Source organism: Pleurodeles waltl, chromosome 2_2, assembly GCF_031143425.1.
Source record: "Pleurodeles waltl isolate 20211129_DDA chromosome 2_2, aPleWal1.hap1.20221129, whole genome shotgun sequence".
Taxonomy (NCBI): domain Eukaryota; kingdom Metazoa; phylum Chordata; class Amphibia; order Caudata; family Salamandridae; genus Pleurodeles; species Pleurodeles waltl.
The window spans coordinates 1,044,172,595-1,044,199,220 of NC_090439.1; positions in this window are offsets into that span (position 1 = coordinate 1,044,172,595).

Sequence of the window (26,626 nt, forward strand, 5' to 3'; positions counted from 1 at the left end):
CCTGTGTCCAGCCTCCCTCCTCCAACTTCCTCCACCCAGACCCAATCCCCTGTACCTCAGCCTATCCCAGCACACCATCAGACCAGCATGCACACTCATCAACACACAAAAGTGGGTCAGGCTGACATAAGCACCACACATCCCACAGGCACTCACACAAGCACCATCCCCATGCAGACACAGCAACATCCACTGCCTCCACTGTGTCCCCCTCCTCCACATCCTCCTCCTCCCTCCCTGTCAAGTCTCCACTCACACCTGCATGCACTACATCCTCAGCCATTGCTTCCATCACCATCACGCCCATCACCACACACCGCTCACGTGCACTCACCACCCCCACTACCATTCACACATCCCCAGTGTCCTCTCCTGGTGTGTCAGTGAGCCCTCCTCCCAAAGTACACAAACGCAGGCACCCACCCATCCAACAGCCATCCACCTCACAACAGCCTCCGGCCCATGCACCTTCACCCAAATTCAGCAGCCGTACACCTCCTACAACCACTACCTCTATCTGCACTCCCAAACCCCCTCCATCTTCCCATCCCAGTGTGTCTAAAAAACTCTTCCTGGCTAATATTGACCTCTTCCCTACACCTCCCTCCTCCGTCCTTCCACTAAAGCCAGGCTTTCCAGGTCCCAGCCCAGCACCTCAGCCACCACATCCCCAGGCACAGTAGTGCCAGCAACTGCGGCGTCATGGAGTGCGCCACCCATCAGGGCTGCCAGTGTGCCACGTAGCGAGGGCAAGGACATTCTGCCACCTGCCAAGGTGAAAAAGGTGCCCACATCCCGGAGGGAGAAACCGAAAGTACCAGCCACCAAGGGCTCAGGAAAAACCAAAGGGGATAGTGGCAAGACAACTGCGACACCATCAAAGCTGGGTAAGGGCAAAAAGCTGAAGAGCAGGTCAGGAGAGGGTATGGTGGCACTGACTGAGGGACTAGTGTCATACTTTCTGTCCATGAGCACGGCAACCTGTACGGCGGCGAACACCGCTAGCTGCCCCGCCACCACAACCGCCACCTGCACTGCCACCTGCACCGCCCCGGCACATCTACAGCCTCAGCGACAGTCCCCAGCCTCTTCCCCAGTAGGCAGCCATCCGAGGCTGCAGGAGACATCCTGCTGTGTCCCTCAGCAGGTGCTGACCCATGCACCGCTGCCAGCACCGCCGCAACAGACACGGCCGCAACAGACACCGCCACAAGCACCGCCGCAACAGACACTGCCGCAAGCACCACCACCGGCCCCGCGGCGTCCTGGGACACAGGCACCAGCGCTGACATGGCTACCATCTCCAGTGGTCAGACGTCTGAGGCTGGAGGAGAGTTCCTGGACCCTGTGGAGCTTCCATGAGGCATTTCTTCCATCACTGTTTGCACCTGCAGGTGGAAGGCGCAGCCGCAGCAGTGTGGGGTATGTCGCTTCCTCCATGGCGTATCATGCTACCTGAACCTCGCAAATCTTGTGGCACGCACACCCAGGTGAGGGAATTGTAATGGCCACACTGCACGTGGAGCACTCTGGGCACCATGCCCCCTCCAGAACCAGTGGAGAGATACATCCACTACCTCAGTCCTGGGCAGAATTAAGCACTCTGGGCACCAGACCCCCTCCAGAACCAGTGGAGAGATACATCCACTACCTCAGTCCTTGGCAGGATGAAGCACTCTGGGCACCATGCCCCCTCCAGAACCAGGCAGGATGAAGCACTCTGGGCACCATGCCCCCTCCAGAACCAGTGGAGAGATACATCCACTACCTCAGTCCTTGGCAGGATGAAGTACTCTGGGCACCAGGCCCCCTCCAGAACCAGTGGAGAGATACATCCACTACCTCAGTCCTTGGCAGGATGAAGCACTCTGGGCACCAGGTCCCCTCCAGAACCAGTGGAGAGATACATCCACCACCTCAGTCCTTGGCAGGATGAAGCACTCTGGGCACCAGGCCCCCTCCAGAACCAGTTGAGAGATACATCCACCACCTCAGCCCTTGGCAGGATGAAGCACTGTGGGCACCAGGCCCACTCCAGAACCAGTGGAGAGATACATCCACTACCTCAGTCCTTGGTAGGATGAAGCACTCTGGGCACCAGGCCCCCTCCAGAACCAGTGGAGTATCACATCCACTACCTCAGTCCTTGGCAGGATGACGCACTCTGGGCACCAGGCCCCCTCCAGAACCAGTGGAGACTGTGATCCACTTGAGAGACTGTGGCTTTGCACTCCTCAGGATAAAGCAATGGGCAAACCACCCACTTGAGAGACTTGAGAGACTGTGGCTTTGCACTCCCCAGGATACAGCAGTGGGCATGGAGCCCCCTCGTGCAGCAGTGGCGTCGTGCAGTCATCTGGCTGAGATGCCCCCTCTCCTCCTCCCCCTGAGGTGCTTGTATATTTTCGATCTGATGCCCCAGCAGTGTTCTCTCCGTTTCCAGTCAGGTATCATGTGTTGGCCTCACCCATGCATTTTGGGCCCAGTGGTCCACGGACAATGATTAGTACACTATCCGGACTGGTGTAGTTGGTGTACATATTTATATATACTGAATTTGGAGTTTTGACTAATGGATTTTTAATGATTACAATTGTTACAATCATTTCCTTTTGTCCTTGCGTTCTTCCAGGGGTTGGTGGGGTGTATATGTAATGTTGCTGCATGTATTTGTGTGTATGTTGTTGTGGGTGAGGGTGAGGGTGGGGGTGTTGCGTGTTCCGTGTGTGTGTCACTCTCTTTCCTCCCCCCCCCTGTGTTGTAGGTGCAGTACTCACCGTGGTCGCCGCCGCCACCGTTCGTACTCCTGGTAGAAGAGGAGGTAAACCAACATGGGTAACACCTGAAGTTCAGGCTCCATGGAGTCCTGGTTCCTCGTTCGAGGAGGTGTCGAGAGGTGAGTGTTTTCCCTTCTGTGTATTGTTTCCGCCGTGCTTTTGATAGCGTTGGTTCCGCCCCGGAAAAGGTGGCGGATAGGCCTCTTGTAATACAGTGGGCGGTACTTTGTCTCCCGCCTGTCTGTTGGCGGTGTCCGCCGCGCTGATTGTTTCTACCGCCGTGGCGGTCGGAGTGTTAAAGTGGCTGTCTATGTTGGCGGTTTCCGCCACAGTCGTAATCCCATTTTTTTTTCCGCCGGCCTGTTTGCTGTATTACCGCCGCTTTAACACCGACCGCCAGGGTTGTAATGAGGGCCATAGTTTTGTTCTTTGGTGAGATCATCTGTTTCAGTCTTTGGATATATATATATATATATATAACAGAGGAAATGCCACTATTCACAGACATTCAAAAAGACCGCACTCCACAGTTTTCAGTTGAAAAACAGAGTTTAATGGCGACGCGTTTCGATCAAAGATAATATATATATAAATATATGTATATATATATATATATATATATATAAATATATATATATATATATAAATAAATATATATATATATAAATATAACCCACAGGACATAGCTGTTTGCTGTGACTTGCCGCAAGCTTTGACAGCTCCCACCAAGTCACAGCACACACTCTGATTCCGGCAAGCGAGAGCTGTCAAAAAGCCCTCGCTTGCTGGGAGCGGAGGTTTCCTCTGTTTCCTTGCCCACATGGACACTATTGCTCTCACACACAGGGAGCTGCATGCTGCATGCTTAGCAGCTTCCTGTCGGTGACAGTAATACCGGCTCCCACAGTAGTGGGGGCCTTGAGGATCTCCCCACGGAGAGGGGATGGGGTCCCCGGGCCGAAACCAGCCAGGAGATGCAGGTTGTGTGGCCCCCCTCCTCCTTTAATAAAGGCTGGGCATTGGGGAATGGGGTCTCCAGGGTCGTGATCGACCTGGGGAGGGGGCTGTGCAGCCCCCCATTGAATTGAAAGGGGGCCCCAGGGCATAAGGGGTCCATGGGGCTGAAATTGGCTGGGGAAAGGGGTACATGGCGCTCCTCCCCCACACTGGTCATTAACCCAACAAGGTAGCACTTACTAACTAACCAGCAGAAAGTGCTCCATTTGGATAGACACTTTGTGCAAACTGTCGACTCTTGGTGGATAAACAAGCAGCTGAGCTTCCATTCTGGCTATGATGCTCATTTCACAGAAATTAAATCTCAACAGGAAGTACTTACATATATAAACATAATAGGAGCCCCATTTGAAGCTCCATCTTCTAAAAAGGACAAACAATCCTAACCCCTGCGCTTGGCAAAGGAAAACCAGGCATGTTTACTCCGCAATTTCAAATTGAAAAACAATCTGCAATCTTTTGTGGTGGTGAATTCATCTTTCATCTACTGGAGCACCATCAGACTCTCTCACACCCACTCTCACACCCACATAGACCCTCTCACACACACACTCACATCCAGACAGATATTCTCACAGCCACTCTCACACGCAGAGACACCCTCTCACATCTATTCTCACACCCTGAGAGACAGGCCCTGCTGCACACAGTTTTTTGGCTGAAGGAACTGGTGGTGGTTGGATTAATGTATAGTAATGAAAATTGCCTTACGTAAAAAAAAAATAATAATAATTCACAGGAAAAAAACAACGTTTACAGGGGTGTTATAGTTGGGAAATAGATTTTTAAAAAACCTTAGAAATGTATTTCAAAAGCCAACGGTTACAGGAGCATTATAGTTAGGTTCTGAATTTACTTGTACAAAACCAGAAACATTCAGCAGTTATAGTTATAGTTATAGTTATTTCAAGTAACTATAACTTACAGCCTAAGGTAACTATTACTCACAGTCTGGTCATGCAATGCTAATTACTACAGATATTGCAGCACTCATGACAACTTTTTTAACATCAACAAAAATATCAATTAAACTTTAGAAGTCAAGTTATTGAAGAAAAAACGTAAAGATAACAGGTAGTTTACAATGGCGCTTTTCTGTACTAGTCCCTGCTCTTGTAGTACAAACTCTAAGCAAATTTGTGCTGGTGAAGTGTTCTGTGGGAGGTGGACTATGAGGCAGAAGGCTTTCATAAATAGACATTCAAAAATAGACTTAGCTTCTCCGGGAAGGCTACTGATCCGCAGGATAACTCTGGAATCAGTTTTGTTTGATTGCTGCCAGCACAATTTTCCAAGTTGGTGTGGGAAATTTTTGAAAGGCAGTGATAAGTTAAGCAAGATAGGGTTTTACTATATTTAGATGAAGCCTGGAAAAGTGGTGCTCAGGGATCCTGAATCCTGGATATTTATAGTTGGGACTCCTTTCTACTGGGTTGCCTCCCAGGTGTAATTTGCCCCTCTTTTATGCCCATTTCCAAAGCTGACTATTGTAGTTTTGTCTAAATTAACTGTTATCTGTTTTTTTGCGCACTAGACAGCCAGTGTGTTCAACAAATAATAATAATAAAATATAAACAAATCCTATACAATTAAATTATAAACACATGTTAATAAAATTATATTTTACCAATATTAGGAAATGTATTGGGGACTGGGAATAAATATAATATTCCCAGTCCAGTTTATGCGACAGTAGAAAAAAATGTAGGACTTCCAAGAATATAAATATATTATTTCAGCTCCAATCAACTCAACAGTAGGGAAAGCGTTGGAGTTTGCAGGGGTTAAATTTACTTTTCTCACGCCAATCTGTGCAACAGAAGGGAAACTGTTGGACTTCAGAGGGGTAAGCTTTACTATTCTCACTCCAGTTTAAGCAACATTAGGTAAAGTGCTTCACTTCAAACACACTACATATTTGAATAACCTTATTAATTTAGAAAGAATATAAAACTGTAGCATATAAACATTATTACTTAATATAAAATATACATTAAAATGCTAAAAAATGTAAAGATTTACTAAATTAACCTTTTTCAAAATCATACATAATGTGATTAACAATTGTCAATTAAAAAATAATGGTTAATCAGTTATTACAAAATTAACTTGCCACCCTGTACCCCAACAAACCTAGCAACCCACACCTAAATATAGCTACAATTACTAAGTATAGTGCAATTTACATAATTGATAGCCAATCGCATAATTAATCAACAATTAATAATTAATTAATTTTCACTTAATTAAATGTCCACCATGCAGCCCTTTAAACCCAGAAGCTCACCCTAAAATATAAATAAAATATATAAATATTACACAATTGTCATAATTAATAATCACTTAACTGTTGAATTATGCATTATTAATTATTAGTTTTGATTCTCACTTAATTAAATTCCTACCCTATACTCCTACAACCCAGCAGTCTGCACCTAAAATATAGTTAAAATGTATGATTATTACACAATTTACATAATTAATAATCAACTACATAATTAATAATCAATTATAAATGAATTGATATTTATTATCTCATTTAAATTCACTTCCTACCCTATACCCTCAAAAGATAGCATCCCACCCAAAAATATAGGTAAAATAAATCAATATTACACAATGTACATAATTAAAATCAATCACATACTTACTTAAAAAGTATTAATCAATTAATATTTAGTCATTACTTAACTACCATACCCCCATGCAAACCCAACAACCCACTACAACACTATAAATTGCTATTAGTAAATAGATTAAAAATTCAAAATCACTTAAAATTACACACTATATTAAACAAAATTAATAACAATTATACAAACAACAGTAACACATAACATTAATATAGTTTATACTATATATAACATATATAATATGTACTAAAAGACATTTAAATAATGAAAAAACAATATTAACAACAACGATATTCTTAACAATGTTATTACTTACTTGAAAAAATGATGTTCGTGACATTCCTTAGAGAATCATGCCACTTTCTTCTTTTTAAATTAACTTATAGAGTCCAAACCTTTCTCTTCCATCTTTATGATGATCTCAGTCTTGTCCTGTTTCACCTTTTTGCTTGCTGTGTTCTTCTTTTCTTCTGTATTCAGTCTGAGAGAGATTAAATTCTATTAATACTTCAGTGGCATAGTAGTTAGCATATGGTGATTAATTAACCTACGTTTGAAAGCCTAACAGAGAAAATAATACGAGATGTAAAATGTGCACGTTTGAATTGTGGTAGACCATGTAGCCACCATTCCTACTGTGCACCATGTTTCAACATCAGAGTTTTACATCCATATTAAATGAAGTACTAAAATGAGGTAACATTAAGCGTGTTTTATTAAAATCTAGATTAAGAATTGAGAGTATTAAATGAATATGAAGTAAATATACTTATATCTAATAAAATTGATTTTATCAATGTGAGTTACATGTGTGCAGGAAAATAAATGCACATTTAAATTAGTTCTAACATATTATAAATAATGGTTGTAATTAAATATTCTGTTCTGCATATTTGATTTGAATTGTAAGGTGTGCAATAGGTTTATTAATGTATTCATTGTAATAATGTATATTTAGGCTTCTTAGCTTGATTAGGCCTGAAAGATTTATTTTGCAGCAGTATTGGAAAATCACTTGTTTATTCTGTCCCCTCTGACCTGAATGTTTTTCCTATGTTGTTAATGTGATGTTGAATGTTACATTGTATTGAAGGCAAGAAACATGTTTGTCAATAACAATGTTGCGTTATTTGATCTAGCTGTCAAATAGGACAGGAAACTCATTATTTCTTTGTGAAATAGGTTTAATTTAGTGAGAGAAGAACCCAATGTTGCAACTTTTTAGAGAATATAATATTTTGTCGCAACTGTTTGAAATTATGGAAATGACTGTAGTGTAGCCCTTTTTTAATATAGCTTCATGCACGTTAGGTTAACATATTAGGCCTCTGTGCACTTTGCCCTAGATACATTTTATTCAGCCTCGCACTGTTATTTTACAATAACCAGTTTTACGGTCTTGTTTTTATTTCTTTTTATCACACTGTTTAGCTTAGTTCAGCACTGTGTTCTCAAACAATGCATTCTTGCTCACCCTGTGCTTCAGTCAAGGCTACAGTCTTGTACATTGCCAGTACACGTGGTAGAAGTTTAGTCTCTAGTCTTCGTAGAAAATACGCATCCTTACGTAAGGACATTTTCTTAGAACATCTGCGTGTTAGTTATAAAAACACTTTCTAGTCCTAGTACAGGTCAAAGGGAGATTCTGACCAGGAACCTACAACTAGATGCTGACTGCCCCGTTGCTAATGCTGATGCAGATTACAGGCCTTTGCTCAGGTATGAGGGCTGATGTCCTCCCGGGGGAACCTGAAAGGCAGGCTAAGAGCTTTACATGCTGTGCTCAGAATGTAACTTAGAGAGAACCTAACCTAGTTGCACTATGATAGCCTAATTCTTGTGCTTCACTCTCATCGTTACTATTTTAATCCTACTGTGTTGTGTAGTTCTGGTTATTGCAGCTCACGCTTTGCTATCTAAAATGCAGTTGTTTTATTAAACCAATCTTTAAACTTAAACTGCCTTTGTCATTTATATATGAGACCGTACCATGTATGAGAGAACAGGTTGTGACCTGAGTGACCACGACTTCCCAGAGAAGTACTAAGATGTAATGCGCTCCGCTGCCCAATTGTCTCTTCCCTTTGGGAAAGATGAGGCATTGCTAGTTAGCCGGAGCAAAACCCGGATTTAGAGAGACAAGGGTCCTTCACCGTGGGTCAGACTTAGTCCCCCACACTGTGAACGATCTTGCCGCTCAAAATTCAGTAGTCTCATTAGGATAATGAGAGCCTACGCGACATGACAATGCATATTGGATGAGAAAATCTGGAATAATAGCAGAATTGGTGGTGCCATCAACGGTCATTCGTCACTTAATTTGACGTCCAAAGTGCGCCCACCTGAAGGACCAATCAAGAGGATTGTGGTAATTTTAATTAATGAGAAACTTTGAGATTTTTAGCTAGTTGCACTCCTGCCTCAATGCTGTTCAGAACCCTGCCAGAGTCTGTTTATTCTTGTTTAAGTCTGCTATCACCCTCTGATTTTTTAAGTACCAGATGAGTTTTCTCATCTTGGTTTAATTGCCCTATTTCTGTTATGCTGTTCAGTACTAATAAGCCCATCTAATTCAGAACTGTTGATCCCTATGTGCAGCCCATGTTCTGCACTGTCCTGATGCTGCTGACAACTGATGCCGGAAGGTGACTGTCCTGCCTGATGAACTATTATTGTCGGCTGTTCCATGAGGAGAGGTATAACTAAATGTGGTTTCTTCTTTCCTTTCTAGTGAGATAATAACACCAGCATAATTATTATAGGGAGTTGCCCTAGTTTAGATGGTTTCTAAATTATTTTTCTCTTTCTTTTAATTTTTGCTTTTGTCCACTCCCACACATGCAAATCCAAATTTTTGTTAGTGATTGGAATGGCCAAGCCCTGAGACCTGAAGTTGAATGCTAAACTGTATTTTGCTGATTTATTGATGTCCCCTTCATCTGCTTTGAAATCTTATAATAATGTGCATATTGTGTTGAAGCTAATTTATATAATTATTTTGGAGTGTCTAACAATGTTGATGTTCAGTAGGCTAAATCTTTTCAGACGTTGTGGTCAGCCTATGGTTTTCATGTATGTTTATAACTTAGTGTTTCAAACCATTTATGTGACATTGATTTTGGGATTGTAATAAAGCTTTGAAAGTTTATTCAGTTTGGAGTTCGATTTAGTGTTAAATTGTTCATGGTATTCAGTATTGTTTATGGTATAATGTTACTGATTTGTGTTTGAATGATTTTGACTACTGCAGTCTTTACCAAGTCCAATGAGTTAGTTGACCTTGATAGGTGAGTATAGTTATGGTGTCTCACCTGCGCTTGTGTGGTTTATGAACCAGAAGCGGTGAGAAAATCTTACCGGCACAGCGTACCAACAGTTTTTGGTAGCTGAGTTCTAGTTTTGTCTTGTAAGGAGGAGAGTCAGAATTTGCCCACATTGTGAGTTGTTCTTAGTGTACAGGTTGATGAAATTCCAGCATTGTGTTACAAGTGTACAGTATGTTTTTTAAGTAGGGTTTGCACTTGTAATGGTTTGGTTAAATCGTGGTGGAGTGTGATGTACGAAGTGAGTGGGGAGTTTGCGTACTCCAGGTATGAGAGTGGGGAGTTGGCATACTCCAAGTGAATTTTGAGCTTAGTTCCCAAAAACTGCTGACACGGTTGTTGTTGTTGACGGGCCCTGTGAGGACCAAGACTCTGGAATATTGTTCAAGTGTATCGAGACACTTGGGTAATTTAATATCTGCAGCTGCAGTGGTGGTCGATTGAGCGCTGTCAACAATACCAGTAGATTTAATTGAGTGTATGTATTGTTGGTTGGTATTAGGTGAATCCTGAGTGCACAGGGAGAATCTGTACCAATCAGAGTGAGGTTTGCGGGTCAAATCTTACTTGCACATGTGAGCAAGCCAGAGCCGGAAGAGTAGCTGTTAGTGCAAAAAGCCACAGTCGAAAGTTCTGTACAGTTTTCAAAGCATTTGAGTCCTACCCATAGAGAGCAAAAAGGTTTTTGTTTTGTGCTTGCAATTTTGGATTCTGCGTGAGAAGTGTATGAGAAGGCTCTGAAGTGAGTTGCAGCCCCTAAGTGTTGTGAGTGTGATGTCATTTGGTCCGCGCTGGGATTGGTCTGCTAGTGAGAAGAGCTGTGCACAGGTTGGTGGGCAAGACTGCACTGCCATTGGTTGAGAACCGCTTGTGAAAGAAATTGTGGGATTGAAAATTATTTCCTGGCTTCATAGATATTGTGTTTGTGAATTAGATTTGTGTAAAAATAAAATTTTCCAAAGCTTTAAGGAGTGCATTAAGAGGAGATGTTTTCATTCCAGTTAGGGAGGGCGAGCCTGCTCTACCAGAAGGTACACCAGCATTCAAGGTAATGGCAGAGAGATGAGTTTTAGCATGTCTCTGGGTAAATCAATAGTGCAAAATAACTGAGAAGGAAGGCTCTCTAGCTTTTCCTTGTTACGGATCTTTAATTTGAGAATTTGAGGAGGGTGTATGAATCAAAACCCATTCCTAAACCAGCACAATTGAAGCACTTACCATATGGGAATTAGTTGCGAGACAAAAAGAGGATCAGAAATTTGAAAGGAAAATGAGGAAAGCAGAAAAGACGTTAGAAGAAGCTTTGTGGGATACAGAGCAGAGAATGAGTGTGGAGAGAAGATACATTACACGCAGTGAAGCTGTTTCCAGTATTTTCACAGGAAGGTGATGGAAATGTTAAACCTAAAGCCAAAAAGAAATCTGAGGAAGATACAGACCAGAAATTGGGTAAAAATCAAAATGTTCCATCACTTGTACACATGAAAGTATAGCAATTCTGAGAAATGGCGATGATGAAACTTTCAGCCAAACTGATGAGATGTATCCTCTCATTACATTGTTTCCTTCCATGATAGTTAAAGACCAACCTGATGAATTACAAGAAACAGTAACGTTGAGAGCTAGGGATCTCTCTGGAAAAGATATTGGACTTATTCTAGATGTTGAACCATTCAAAGTGTCTGTTAATCCAATTGCAGTTTTCCCCAGAACGCCACAGTATAATATGACCCCAGAAGTGATTAAAGGTATTACCCCAGTAATTCCCGATTTTGTTGAGCAGGGAGTTCTGAAGGAAGTGATGGGCAGCCCATGTAATTTGCCAATTATGGGTCTCTGAAAGCCAAGTGGGAAATATAGCATAGTTCCAGATTTGAGAAAGGTAAACAGAATTGTGCTATCCTGTTGTCCCGTAGTGCCAAATCCAGCAGTGAGTTTATTTCAGATTTCGTGTGAAGCAGAATGGTTTTCTGTTATTGATTTGTCACAAGCATTTTTCTCAGTGCCTTTGTATGAGGATAGTCAATTCCTCTTTTCATTCTGATTCAGCACTGTGTTTTCATGGTGTCGTACTCCACGGGGGTTTTTGGAATCTCCGTTAATTTTTAATCAGATCTTGAAGTAGAATTTAGAGTCCTCGATCATGCCATTTCAGTCTGTTTTAGTGCAGTATATTGATGACCTGATGGTTGTGTCTAATACATGTGAAGCTTGCAGGCAACATACCATAGTATTATTGAATCACTTGGGTGAAAACGGACACAAGGTTCCCTCTGATAAGTTACAGTACTGTCAGAAAGAAGTAATGTATTTGGGTCACCAAATTAAGAAAGGTGCCAGGAAAGTGTCCCAAGAAAGATTTACAGCAGTTATGCAAATAAATCCCCCAGTCACACAGAGAGATTACAGAAAGTTTTTTGGCATGGTGAGCATTGTCGCCAATGGATTCCGAATGTTTCAGTAATTTCCAAACCATTGTAGAAGTTGACAAAAAGAAGTTACAGACCCAGTCCTCTTCAATGAAGACTGCATGAACGCTTTCACTGAGTTGAGAGAGAGTTAGTGCAGAGCTCCAGCTTTGACAATGCCTGATTACACAAAAGGTTTTGCATTGTTTTGTCATAAATATGATGGTTGTGCTCCTTCTATGTGATGCAGTCGCATGGAGGAACAAACAGGCCAGTGGCATATTTTTTCACCACATAGGAGCCTGTCGCTGCTGCTTTGCCCCCCTATTTGAAAGCCATGGCCAGTGCTGGTGTTAGAATAAATCAATGTGAAGGTATTGTGATGGGACACCTTTGAACTTTTTATGTCCCACATTCAGTTGAAGTTCTCCTGAGCAGATCTAAAACCCAATATTTGACCAATGCCCGTCTTATGAGTTACTGACATTTGGGTCAGCCAATGTAACTGTCAAAAGGTGTGCGGTTTTAAACCCCACCACATTATTGGCTGTTAATGTTAATTATTCAAATGATGTTAGTGAAATGGAACATGACTGCATTGATGTCACTGAACTGTGCACCAAACCCAGACCTAATATTCAGACTACTCCTTTAGAGGAGAATGACCAAGTTGTTTTTGTTGATGGCTCTTGTTTAAGAGACAGTGAAGGTATACTGAGAGACTCATGGCTTCAAGGAGTCATTTCTGCCCAAGTAACTTAATTGGTTGCTCCTACAAGAGCATGCTGCGTATCTGAGCAGTTCAAAGTGACAATATTTACAGATAGGGAATACGGATTTGGTGTTGTCCACAACTTTGGGCAGCTATGGCACCAGAGAGGTTTTATGACCTCTTCAGGATCATCCATTCAAAATGGTGAGAACATTCATAACTTGTTGAATCCATTACAGATACCTAGGAAGATTGTAGTTGTTAAGTGCAAGGCTCATCAACGGTCAAATTATTATGTATCGTTGGGCAATGCCTATGCTGACCAAATTGCCAGATATTATGCACTCTATTGCATCACCTTCTATGAAGAGTGGAGTAATGGAAGTGACACCAGTGAGACAAATCAAAATGTTTTGATGTCAGTGTTTGATACATGGGATGAAATTAAAAGAAGCAATAGAGAAAGAACACAGAGACTGGATAAAAGCAGGTTGTGCTTTAAAAGAGAGAGATGATGTTTGGATTTCAAATGAAGGGAAAGTTGTGCTACCGGATTATTTGTTTAACTCAATGGTGATGTATTATCAAGGTCAGGTTTATTTCAGCAGAGATTCAATGAATCACACATTCAAACAGACATGGTATAACCCCAGATTTAGATTGATTGCAGAAGTGGTTTGTCACAAATGTGTTACATGCCAACAGGTGAATGTAGAGAAGCACACAGTAGTTAATTTGAGCCACATAGGCAGATCGGGAGGTCCATTTAACAGAATGCAACTTGATTTCATTCAGATGCCTGCCTGCAATGGATTGAAGTATGTATTGGTCATTGTATGTGTGTTCTCCTATTGGATTGAGGCTTATCCAACAAGTAGGAATTATAGTCTCATTGTAGCTAAGCTGCTACACAGGGAACTGTTACCCAGGTATGGGTTCCCGACTTCTTTGGAATCAGATCGAGGAACTCCTTTTAATAATGAGATCATAAAATTGTTGTGTGCACCACTGAACATTGAGCAATCATTGCACTGCAGTTACAGACTAGAGGCATCTAGATTGGTGAAACAGATGAATGGAACACTGAAAGTTTGATTGGCAAAGGTTTGTGCCTCTACAGCATTGAAATGGCCTGATGCATTGCCACTCGCCCTGATGCACAGCACTCCTACAGGGAGACAGGACTGTCTCCCCACGAGGTGTCTAATGGGTCATGCAGTGAGGCTACTAGCAGTATCTGCAAATGCACTTGTGAACATAACGGATGGCTTAATGGCAGATTATTGCAACAGTCTAGCTGATGTGGTTTGCTCTTTGTCTCATCAGGTTAAAGCAGCAACAGTTCAAACGGCCCAAGAACAGTGTCACGGCTTGAAGGATGGTGATTGGGTTGTGTTGGACTTTTGCAGGGTCATCTCCAATCTTTCTGCCTCCTTCCTCCTATTTTTTCTGACCTGTTTGTGTTGGCTTTAGGACTCTGGGTACTTTACCACTGCTAACCAGTGCTAAAGTGCATATGCTCTCTGTGCAAATTGTATTGTTGATTGATTTATCTATGACTGGCATATTTGAGTTACTAGTAAGTCCCTAGCAAAGTGCATTAGAGGTGTCCTGGGCCTGTAAATCAAATACAACTAGTGGGCCAGCAGCACTGGTTGTGCCACCCGCATTAGTAACTCTGTAAACATGGCTCGGACCTGCCACTGCAGTGTCTATGTGTGTAGTTTTTAAACTGGCAATTCGACTTGGCAAGTGTACCCACTTGCCAGGCCTAAACCTTCCCTTTTTATACATGTAATGCACCCCTACGGTAGGCCCTAGGTAGCCCCATGGGAAGGGTGCAGTGTATGTTAAAGGTAGGACATGTACTTATTTGTTTTACATGTCTTGACAGTGAAATATTGCCAAAGTCGCTTTTCACTGTTGCAAGCCCCATCTCTCACATAGGTGAACATGTGGGCTTTCCCTTTAAGAGGAGATAGATATATGGACTTTGGGGTCTTTGAACTCACAATTTAAAAATACATCTTTTAGTAAAGTTGGTTTTGAGATTGTGTATTTGAAAATGCCACTTTTAGAAAGTAGGCGTTTTCTCGTTTAAACCATTCAGTGACTCTTGTTTATGTATTCCCTGTCTTGGTCAGTTTGGCAGTTGGCCTGTTTGCACCTCTCCTCTAGACAGTGACACAAAGGGAGCTGAGGGGTAGCCTGCATATCCTGAAGGGCCATCTGGGGTGAGGGGAGGGGAGGGGAGGGGTGGTCACTTACACCTGAAAGGGGTGTGCCTGCCCTCACACAATGCAGTCTCCAGCCCCTGGTGTGTGTCTGGGGCCTGGCCTAGGTAAGTCAGGATCTTGACAACAACAGAGTCTTCTCTTTGAAGTAGTGTCAACATCATGATAGTGCGCGCTCTACGGGCGACAAAAATGCAAAAACCCAGGCAAGAGCATAATTCATGCATTGTGTTTATATGCAGTATGTTAACCTTTTGCATTGCAGAGTTTAACCTTGAAAAACACTATTAATGATGTTTGCAATAACTGTTCATTTGCAAGGTATTGCTGCAGGCTTACTGAGTGTGTCAGGGTGTGGTCCCTTTCTAGGACCTTCTAGAAGCTTTCCCTGCAGCATGACTGGGTGTGGTTTGTGGGCTGGGCTTGACTCTACATAAGGGAGCCAGCCCAGCTCCACATGCTCACTATTAAGAGGTCCCGGTGCAGAGCAGCAGCAACTTCCTGAGCTCCGGTCCCGGAGGCCTATAATGATATTTCCAGGCCTGCCCTCATTATATTGACGATCCTTTAGCAGGGTGGTAAGGCATTTTTCCATTTTCAAAGACATTCGAGTTTTTGGGCCTAGTTATGAAACTCCTAGTGCGCGATCATTTAATGATATTTGCATTGTGTATTTCGAATCGGCAAGGTGCGTGATTCATTTCCTGGCATTTAACTTTGACATTCGGATCGGCAACAGTGTGCGTGATCATTTCATGATATTTTCATGGTGTATTTCGAATCGGCAAGGTGCGCGATTCATTTCCTGGCATTTAACTTTGGCATTCGGATCGGCAACAGTGTGCGCAAACATTTCATGATATTTGCATGGTGTATTTCAAATCGGCAAGATGCGCGATTCATTTCCTGGCATTTAACTTCGACATTCGGATCGGCAACAGTGTGCACGATCATTTCATGATATTTGCATGGTGTATTTTGAATCGGCAAGGTGCACTAATTATTTCCTGGCATTTTATTTTGACATTCAGGTCGGCAACAGTGTGCGCGATCAATTCATGATTTTTGCATTGTGTATTTCGAATCGGCAAGGTGTGCGATTCATTTCCTGACATAAAAACTCTTGACATCCAGATCGGCTGTGCGCGCGATCTTTTCATGGTTTTGAATACTTGGGTTGCAGTGTTTGTTGAGGTGCACCCATTTATCCTGAGCTTTTGTTTTTCTTGAAACGCTTAATTCAAAGTACGGCATTCTTTGTGCTAATTAAGCTCCTAGTACATTTGCTGTTGTTTTTTCATGGAATGTTCAGATAGCCTTTGTCCTCATGTAAAAATGCAATGTTTATTCTGAAACATTATTGAAGAAAGTTCTTGTATTCTAGACAGTATGTGATATTTCCTGAAAAGCGCATATGAAACATTGTATTAACCCATTCTCGATTTTTCCAGGTACCTAGATTTCTTAAGGCCTAGTTATAGTATTCTTGAGGCCTGGTTATAATGAAGCCGTAGGCCATTCATTTTTCTTCAGTATAAGTGTTATTCCATGTTCAGAGTATCATTGAACCCTAGATTCAACAGAGTGTTATTTCATGTTCAGAGTATCATTGAACCCTAGATTCAACAGAGTGTTATTCAATATTCAGAGTATAGGATTATTAAGAATATAGATAGTTCCAAAGGACGTTTTTAAAAATCAATGTGAATAATCGTGTTATTGTGTTCTTAACTCTTGCTTCCACAGGTCTCATTCCCAGCTGTTCCCTACCTAATCCCCTTTTCCCCCACTTGGACTCTCTCAGACTCTGTGATATATCTATTGGAGTTTTGGAGCTGTCTAGTGGTGGACATGTTGGGAACATGGGAACATGCGCAGACCCCGAGGATCTGGTCTCCCTGACAAGTAGGCCCACTTCAAAGGCAGAAAAGGGTATAGGAAGAGCACCCAAAGCCCCTGAAGATTAGATTACTTCCGGAACCAAGAGGAACCTCTGCAAGGAGAAGAGCTGAAAGCTAGGGTGGAGTACTACCCCTTTGCCTGTGACTGTGCTTTGCTGGGTTGGCCTGCAGTGGCTGTTTCTGGCTGAGAGAGGACAAAGGCTGACTTTCGTGTGACTTCCCACTGGTGAAGAATCTCTAAGGGCTTGAACTGAGTTTGCCTCCTGTTGTTGAGGTCTCAGGGACATCAAAGACTTCTCTCTTCCAGCACTTGGGCTTTCTGCTGAGAGTCCTGCCTGATAAGTGGTGCTCTAACCTGTCTCTGGGCCCCTGAAAGGTGCAGCAGATGAAAAAGGACAGAAATCCATGCAAAGACCGCCATGCGGGGAAGCTTTTGATGCACCACCCACCTTGCGGCTGAAATTTGACGAGCCGCTGGCCTCACGGCTAAAATCAACGCTCCATCTGTATCGTGGCTTGGAGATGGATGCAACATGGCTGGAGAAACGACACGCAACACCCGCAGTGAACGCTGTTCACGACGCAAGCCCCCACGCAGCGTGTTTTCTTGACACCGTGCTATCCGGATTTCAACACAACATAGCTGGGCATGGAAAATCAATGTAGAGCCTACCAGGACCCGAGGTGCCCATCTCTCTCTTGTGGGAGAGAAGAAACGCCGCATGTCAACCCAACCGGAGGAGGAACGATGTCTGTTCTTCCTTGCGAGTGAGAAATCGGTGCATCGCTGGTCTTTTCCGATGCACACTCCCCCGTGCGGCTTTACTTTGACGCTCCCCAGGTACTTTTGTGCGCTAACAGCGTTCTCACTGTTTTCTATGGATATAAGACTCTTATTCTTTTTAAAATTCATAACTTGACTTGTGTATGTTGGATTTTTGTCGTTTTGGTCTTGTTTTGTTTAGATAAATATTATCTATTTTTCTAAACCTGTGCTGTGTCATTTTGTAGTGTTTTCACTGGGCTACTGTGTGTGTTGGTACAAATACTTTACACATTGCTTCTGAAGTTAAGCCTGACTGCTCGTGCCAAGCTACCAAGGGGGTGAGCGAAGGTTAAATGAGGGTGATTCTCCTTTACCCTGACTAGAGTGAGGGTCCTTGCTTGGACAGGGGGTAACCTGACTGCCAACCAAAGGCTTCATTTCTAACAGGTTGTAATAAAGAAGCAACTGAGGAAGACTTGCTTACAGCTAAGGTGGAAAGGACCATTTCAAGTTATCTTGGTGATGACAACAGCTGTGAAGTGTGCTGGTCTTTCGAACTGGACCCATGGAAGTCATACGTGTAAATGTTCATGTCCTCTTGAAAACACAGAGTCTGATCCTGCAAGAGCAAATGCTGATAAAGAAGGGGTTCGGTTTGACAACGCTGTGAGGATGGAACCAGTGGCTGAAGCAGAAATCATGCAAAGTGGTGAAGGTGCAAGTAAACTGCATGAAGACAAAAGTGCAAGAGAGCAAAGTCAAAGTCAACTGATTCCTGTGAGTAAAGCAAATGCTGCGAAAGCAGTTGCATCCCAAAAGAGAAATATGAAAGGAGACAAATGGCCTGCAGCTGAATGTGAACTGGTTGCTGATAAACTCCCATCAATAACAGAGGTAGTTGAAGTAAAATCAGAGTGAAGATGAAGATGGTGTTGTAAGGAGAACAAAAAGGAAAAGAGTGCCAAGTCGCAGATACTCTTCACCTGAATGGTTCTACCTTGTTAGAAATGAATGGGAGAACAAGTTTATGGCCTTTTGTTTTGACCGCGAAAATTCAGTTGAACATTCTGGAACTTGAAATCGCATTTGAAATGACTTTTGAAATAACCTTGCCAATTGATCAGGAAAGACATTACACTCTGGAAGTGACCATAAGTGATAATCAAACTGTGTTGTGTTGAAAATTAACATTTAAACTGTTTTTGAGAGCTTTTAGTTGTAGCTAGAAGAACTTTCTTGAAGATTGAGAAATGCTGTAAATAGTGCAAAGACTTTGAAAGGCTGCTGTATTTTAGATTTTTGTTTTATAATTTTCTTTCCTTTTTTTCTCTGATTTTACAGAAGCCATGAATCCTAGACAGAGCAAACGCAGTAGGTGTAAATATGTGTGCATTGGTTTAATAATAAAATTTATTATTTTGTGCATTTTATTAATTGAGGGAATGAGTGTTTCAATGAAAGGAGAGGTGCAAAGCATGGCAACTCCAGTTCAGAGAGTGACAACATCCAAGCAGGAGATTTTCTATAAGGATGAGAAATTGCTTAATTTGGATGACACAAAGGGAGATTTAGCGTCCAATGTTTATTAGAGTTTGTTGAATGTGCGTGATTGTTATGTGTGTACACAAATTCCTTCATCAGTACAAGAAGGAATCACTTATCATAGTTTACCACTAATTTATGGGATTAGTTTCAGTCTATTAGCAACATGTCTGTACAACCAAGAGTTTATACAGTATTTTTATTTCTAACTATAATTTAATTTTCTCTTTTGTTCCCATTAATCAGCATTTGACCAGCATTGCAAAGGCTAGAAACACAGATATTGTAGGAGGGTTCTTTGTGCATACATTGACTTTTGGCAGAGCACATGCACACAGAATAATTTACCATGTCTTCTTTCACAGGTAGAGAAGGAGTTCACTAATCAAGTAGATGACTGAAGAAATGCAATGAAAGAAAATATTGATAAGGGTATAGTTCACAAGAAGAAATCAGTTCACAACACACCTGATACACAAGGATGCTTAGCTTTGGATTGGCAACATGTAGGGAAGTTTTTTATATATTGGCCACAATCAAAAGCTGACAATAAGTTTGTAGGAACGAGTGAATGCAAACATGGGCTCCTGTTCAAGACTGTATGGGATTTTATGTTAAATGGACAAGACCCCACTGTAACTGGTGTTTATTATAACTGTGGTAGGAACATTTATTACAATTTGCTCAAAGGCTTGTATAGTACATGCTATTTAGGAGTGTTTTTTCTGGAAACTTACCAAGTGGACAACATTGACAAACCAGCAGGGATTGTGGGACCTAAAATTAGATATAAAAGAGGAGTAAGTGGTTCAGAGATTACAGGATATATTTTTGAAGCTTTTATTCCATAAGTGGGTGTGATCTTGAATGACATAAAGACAAGGGAGTTATCACCGATTTGTAGATAAGATATCAACTGATTTTTCAGGTGCAATGCTCCTAATGGACACAGAAATAGTTTCAGCAAGGTCTATGATTCCAGGGAATCTCCTTGCGTTAGACATCCTTTTAGCAAAGGAAGGTGGAGTCTTCCAAGTTTTTAAGTCACAGCACTACTGCATTTATATACGCAAAGGAGACAAATGTTTGAGAGACAATAGGTGAGGCATTCTTGAAAGAAGGATCTTAGTTTGGAAACTTGGGAAATGAGTTTGTGAGAATGATCCTGAAACCTTTTTTGATTGTGATAGTTTGCATAATGTGTGCACTTGGATTACACAGGGCTTACACTTTCTAGGAAAAGCAAAGAGAAAAGAATAAACAGAGGAGAGAAGAAATGGACATGAAGAATATGAGGAACAGATATTATCAGACGGTGAAGAGAATTGACAACTATCACAAACCTAGATCTCTGCATTGTCAGACTACAAAGTTTTGATTTTGTCTCATTGTAAATAGGAAAAGTTATCTTGTGACAGCATAGATTGCCATCAGAGGAGGGACTCAGATAGACTAAGGGCCATATTTATACTTTTTGGCGCAAAACTGCGCTAACGCAGTTTAGCGTCAAAAAAATTAGCGCCCGCTAACGCCATTCTGAAGCGCCATGCGGGCGCCGTATTTAATCAATGACGTTAGACAGCGTTAGACGCCGGCGCTGCCTGGTGTGCGTGAAAAAAAACGACGTACACCAGGCAGCGCCGGCGTAGGGGGATATGGAGCTTGGGCGCCAAAAAATGGGGCAAGTCAGGCTGAGGCAAATTTTTCGCCTCAACCCGATTTGCGCCATTTTTTTCGACTCCCAACCCCCATAGAAATGACTCCTGTCTTAGCAAAGACAGGAGTCATGCCCCCTTGCCCAATGGCCATGCCCAGGGGACTTCTGTCCCCTGGGCATGGTCATTGGGCATAGTGGCATGTAGGGGGGCACAAATCAGGCCCCCCTATGCCACAAAAAATAAAAATAAACAAATACTTACCGGAACTTACCTTAATGTCCCTGGGATGGGTCCCTCCAGCCTTGGGTGTCCTCCTGGGGTGGGCAAGGGTGACAGGGGGTGTCCCTGGGGGCATGGGAGGGCACCTCTGGGCTCCTTCCGAGCCCACAGGTCCCTTAAAGCCTGCCTTGTCCAGGCGCTAAAAAACGGCGCAAAAGCGGCAGTATGTAATTTTTTTTGACCCGCCCACTCCCGGGCGTGAATTTTGCCCGGGAGTGTAAATACGGCGCACATGCCTCGGAGTCAATTTTTTAGACGGGAACGCCTACCTTGCATCTCATTAACGCAAAGTAGGTGTCCACGCTAAAAAATGACGCAAACTCCATGAACTCTGGCGCTAGACGCGTCTAACGCCAAAGTATAAATATGGAGTTAGTTTGGCGTCGGAATTGCGTAAAAAAAAACGACGCAATTCCGGCGCAAATAGAGTATAAATATGCCCCTAAATTCTATTAATATATTAGTGGCATAGAAGTTAGCATATGGTTGATTAATTAACATAAGTTTGAAGGCCTAACAGAGACAATAATACAAGTTGTAAAATGTGCACCTTTAAATTATGGTGGCCCATGTGGCCGCCATTTGTATTTTGTACCACAATTTAACCTGAGAGTTTTACATCCATATTAAGTGAAGTACTAAAATGAGTCAATGTCAAGAGTTTCATTAAAATGTAGATTAAGAATTGAGAGTATTAAATGAATATGAATTAAATGTACTTATATTTAATTAAATGGATTTTATCAATGCAAGTTATATGTCTGAAGATAAATAAATGAATGTTTAAATTAGTTCTAACGTGCCATAAATGATGGTTGCAATTAAATAATTTGTTCTGCATATTTGATTTGAATTGTATGGTGCGCAATAGGTTTATTAATGTATTAATTGTAATAATGTATATTTAGGCGTTTTAGCTTGACTAGTCCTGAAACATTCATTTTGCAGCAGTCTTGGAAAATCACTTTTTTATTCTGTCCCCTCTGACCTTATTTTTTTTCCTACAATGTTAAGGTGATGTTGAATGTTCTATTGTACTGAAAGCATGAAATTGTTGATAACAATGGTGCATTATTTGTTCTAGCTGTCATGCAGGACAGGAAACTCATGATTTCTTTGTGAAATAGGTTCAGTTTCATGGGAGAAGAACCCAATGTTGCAAGTTATTAGAGAATTTTTGTCGGAACTGTATGTGATCATTGAAATTATAATACACATTTGCTGAGAAAATCTGGAATATTAGCAGAATTGGTTGTGCCAATAACACTGGTCTCCGAATGTGATGTCCTAAGTGCACCCACCCGAGGAACCAATGAAGAGGATTGTGGTAACTTTAATTAGAGTGAAACCTTGAGATTTAGAGTTAGTTCCACTTCTGCCTTAATGCTGTTCAGAATCCTGCCAGAGTCTGTCTATTCTTGCTTAAGGCTGTTATCACCCTCAGACTTTTTAAGTCTCAGATGATTTTTTTCATCTTAGTTGAATTGCCCTATCTCTGTTATGCTGTTCAGTACAAATAAGACCAACTAATTCTGAACTGTTGATTTGCCCTATGTGCAGCCTGTGTTCTGCACTGTCCTGATGCTGCTGACCCCGGAAAAAGGTGACCATCATGCCTGATGAACTATTGCTGTATGCTGTTCCATGAGGAGAGGTATAACTTAATGTGGTTTCTTGTTTCCTTTCCAGTTAGATGATAACACCAGCGTAATTTGTATAGTGAGTTGCCCTAGGTTAGATGCTTTCTTAATTATTTTTGTCTTTCTTTTATTTTTGTTTTTGTCCGCAAGTGTTAGTCCGCTCCCACACATGCAAGTCCAAGTTCATGTTACTGACAAGAATGGCCCAGCCCTGAAACCTGAAGTTGAATGCTAAACGGTATTTTGATGAATTATTGATGTCATCTTCATTTGCATTGAAATCTAATAATAATGTGCATACTGTGTTGTTGCTAATTTATATCATTCTTTTGGAGTGTCTAAGAGTGTTGATGTTCAGTAGACTAAGGGGGTCATTCTGACCCTGGCGGCCGGTGACCGCCAGGGTCACCGACCACGGGAGCACCGCCAACAGGCTGGCAGTGCTCCCAAGGGCATTCTGACCGCGGCGGTTCAGCCGCGGTCAGAACGGGTAAACCGGCGGTCTACCGCTGCCCCATTGAATCCTCCATGGCGGTGGAGCGCGCTCCGCCGCCATGGGGATTCAGACACCCCCTACCGCCATCCTGTTCATGGTGGGAAACCCGCCATGAACAGGATGGCGGTAGGGGGTGCCGCGGGGCCCCTGGGGGCCCCTGCAGTGCCCATGCCAATGGCATGGGCACTGCAGGGGCCCCCGTAAGAGGGCCCCACAAAGTATTTCAGTGTCTGCTTTGCAGACACTGAAATACGCGACGGGTGCAACTGCACCCGTCGCACCTCTGCAACTACGCCGGCTCAAATCTGAGCCGGCGTCCTCGTTGCAGGGGCATTTCCGCTGGGCCGGCGGGCGCTCTTTTGGAGAGCGCCCGCCGGCCCAGCGGAAATGTTTGAATGGCCGCCGCGGTCTTTTGACCGCGGTGCGGTCATTTGTCGGCGGTACCTTGGCGGACGGCCTCCGCCATCCGCCAAGGTCTGAATGACCCCCTAAATCTTTTCAGGTGTTTTAGTCAGGCTATAGTCTTCATGTATGTTTATAATTTAGTTTTGCGCACCATTTATGTGACATTTATTTTGGGATTGTAATAAAGTTTTGAAACTTTATTCAGTTTGGATTTTGATTTAGTGTTAAATTGTTCATGGAGTTTAGTATTGTTTATGGTATAATGTTATTCATTTGTGATTGAATGATTCTGACTACTACACTCTTTGCCAAGTCCAAAGATCTAGTCGAACTCGATAGGGGAGAATAGTGATGGTGTCTCACCTGCGCGTGTGTAGTTTATGAACCAGAATGGGGAGAAAATCTTCCCGGCACAGCACACCAACAAGTTTGATTCTCTCACTCTGTTCATTTTCCCTCAGAGTCCTGAAAAGAACAGAAAGAGTGGCTATCAGAATACTGATACCATTACAGCTTTTTAATTTTGTCACAGTTCTTTAAATTATAGCCACTCTCACTATATTCCTAAGATGAGGGGGATCCTACCCATCTTTTTCCTCTCCCCCTCTGCTTCTTACCTTTTGTTACAGGATTGTCCTTAATGTAACCCTCAATATCGCTTTCAGATTTTAAATGAGATTTAAGGGCTCATGTTGGCAATGTATGGCGGCCCACATAGGTATAAACTTCTGAAATTATTCTTGATAGTTCCCATTCATTGTCTTGAACTAGAACTGTTGCTAGCCTCTGGTGTTTGACCAGAGCCAAACCTTCTCCCCTAATGTTGCTTAGAATGATGAAGGAGACTGTAGAGAAAGTACCTATTACCTTTATACATAAGTCCAAAGCTGATGCAGGCCTGTGCTCATTGTATATTTGTTTTAATACTTCCGGCTTACATTGTGTGTTAGTGTAAATGCATGTGAATATACTTTCCCAGGTGTTACACTCTTCTTCGGGTGACACCTGTGTAACTTGTTGGTGTTGCAAGGAACCAAGAAGGCAATTTTGACATGTTGCGTAGGCGTCCTTCCCATGATAGTAATAATCTCTCTCCCTGTACTTCTGGTCCTGCTAGAGCTGGACTAGTATTCATGGTTTGTAGGATATACTGAATGAGTTTCCTGTTTAAGGAGGCTCTATAATTCAAGATCCCTACAACGTCAGTGATGGATAGGTTTTCAGGATGTGGAAAGGGTGTGTTATCTAGCTAATACTGGCCATGTAGACCCCTCATTACTCAGAGGATCCAATCTAACATGGCTGTGTGTATATGTGGTAACTCACTAGCAAACTGGTTTTGGAGCTCCTTGTAAGTCTAAGGGAGTTCCAGATACTGGTATGCTTTATAATGTGCAGGTGGTGCTACCAGTTTGTAAGCCTAAAACTGCCCTTAGGCAGTGACTATAGCCTCTAACTCCACTCATGAGTAAAATGTCTTAAAGGTATATCCTGCATGTGTGGCTATCACATAAGTTACTGCCACCTGCATCAGGGACAGCTCTATTCGTGAAATGTTGTGTGACTGCCTCCTTGCAATTTGTTCCTATCCCAACAGGACCATTTTAGAAGACACAGAAAACCCACAGATGGGGAACAACCGTTTAGAGATAACTGACCAGCAAACCTGTTCTGATGTTCCTGGTAAGTCAAAAGGATTTCCAAATCTTGGTAAGCCCTATAGTGTGCAGTCAGTGCTGCAGCCTTATAGGACCGATTGCCCTTAAGCAGCATCAATTACCTCCAACCCCACCCACAAATGAAATTACATCTCAAAGGCATATACATTGTGTGAGCAACTACTGTAGAATGAACTGCCCTACCCCCAGTATCAGTGATACCTCAAATCTTGAGATGCTGAGTAACTGCTTACCAGCAATTGGTTCCTATCACAATAGGGACCACCATGTAAACAAACGTGTTTAGGTGGAATAGATTCAAAGTATTAGAGCAACCATAGAATGGGAGAATTACCAATTAAGTGTTAAGCATAGCAAACTTACAGCAATAAGTGCTCCCTTATTCCCTATTGGAGGCAATCATGATTACTAAGGATGCCTCAGTGTATCTGTAATGATAGTTTTTTTGTGTGCATATTTAAAGACTACACAAGGATAAAAAAAATTGAATGCCGGCATTGGGTGCCTTGTTTTGTAAACTAAGTGTTTGGCTTAGTTATGCAAGGTTTGACTTTCCCACCCATGAATGCCTGAACTTAGTTGAGCGTGAGAGTACAGTTTATTGTAGCCACACACAGTCCCAAGTCATATATATGTGATGTGGTGTTCATGCTTTCTGGGTTACTAACAGTCCCATAGAAAGGAGTCAGTGCCACAGTGGTAATTCAAACCCGATTTTGTTCTTTAGAATATCACACACAAGTACTGCATTAAGAAAAAGACATGTTATATCTGACCCTGAAATACAGGTAACAAAGCACTTGTCCCAGACTGATGACACATTAGGTGTTTTATTGATGTCATTGATAGATGATGTGACACTTTTTACAGGTATTCAATGGCATCTAGGCCAAAGGCAGACAAGCTGATAATCAGACAGAAAATTGAATCTTGGCCTGCTCAAAATAGAGTCTGCCCGTATGGTATTTACATCACTGATTCAAACTACGGGTGGAGAGAAAACATCTGCCTCCTAAGTAACCTTGAGGTATCTAGTGATATGTTTCTTGGATATAAGCAAACATTTGCTGGTTTGGTAACGATTTTAGGAAACCTGATTGCTGAAAGTGCACACTTGCCACCAATAGCATATAGTTATCCGTTCTGCTTTTCTCCG